This window comes from Myotis lucifugus, unplaced genomic scaffold, assembly GCF_000147115.1.
Source record: "Myotis lucifugus unplaced genomic scaffold, Myoluc2.0 scaffold_6, whole genome shotgun sequence".
NCBI lineage: Eukaryota > Metazoa > Chordata > Mammalia > Chiroptera > Vespertilionidae > Myotis > Myotis lucifugus.
In genome coordinates, this window is record NW_005871054.1 from 20,745,067 (window position 1) to 20,746,258 (window position 1,192).

Genomic DNA, 1,192 nt, shown 5'->3' on the forward strand with positions numbered 1-1,192 from the left:
GAGTCCAAAATTTGTATTATATTACCCCATCGTATCATTTTTTCCCCTGATAAATATACAGGGGAGAAAATACAGCTAGACCAGAACATGTATTTATTAACAATACATAGAAATCATTCAGTCCATACTTAGCATCCCCAGTCATATCCAGTTATTTGCATGAGAAGTTACTAATTTCTTCTGAGAGAGATAAATAAAATGAGAGCTAGAATTTGGATAAATTGTTATGAGATTTCCTAGGGATGATTAATTATTTTAAATGAAACTTTAAGTTGAATGTTTTTTGTTTGCTTGCTTGCTTACTTTTCCTTCTTTCTCGTGGCAAAATCCAATATTCTTGTGAACTGAAATCTAAAGTATTTATAAGGAATTTGATGCTTTAGTTTAGCACTAAAGTTTATATATATATATATATATATATATATATATATATATATATATATATATATATATATATATAATCCTTAGGGTCAAAATAAAATGCTTGTATTATGATATTTAACAAAATCAAGTTAATAGGAATACCAGATCTGATTAATTTTATTTTCTTGTTAAATTCTTTTTTTCATTCATTGGTTCATTCATTCATGTTTCTATTCATTGGTTTAGCTATTTATTTTATTTAACATATGCTAGATAATTGGAAAGGGGTAGGAAAGAGAAGGGAAATATATGGCTCTGCCTACAGGAGCATATCGGTGGGAAATGATTCAAAAAGAAGAGCCTAATGAAACTGGGTCTTGAATTTAAAAACAACAACAACACCTGCACTCCTTCTACAAAAACAGTAATGCAGTTTTCTTCCTTGTCATTACCTCTATCTCCTAAATCCAGGTGAAAAAAAATTTCAATAGCAACAACTAAAAAGCTAATTATTCCTGAATACTTATTGTATGCCAATGTGTGATTTGGTCACTCGAGTCTAATGTCCTAAAGTTTGGGAGTAAATGTTCATGTATAGATAACATTTTGTATAAGTAATTTAGGCAGAGGGCCTCTGCTGTGGCTTCTACCAACTCATGGGGACACCACACTGTTTGGTTTATCAGACATTTTGATTCCACAAAGAAACCATAATTATATATGTGTTTAATGCCCATGCAATAATCATTTAACTCTTAAAAACTCATAAAAACTCAAATTGTGAAATTAAAAACTTATGTTTTTCATGCACTTCCCCATCCCTGTTTAC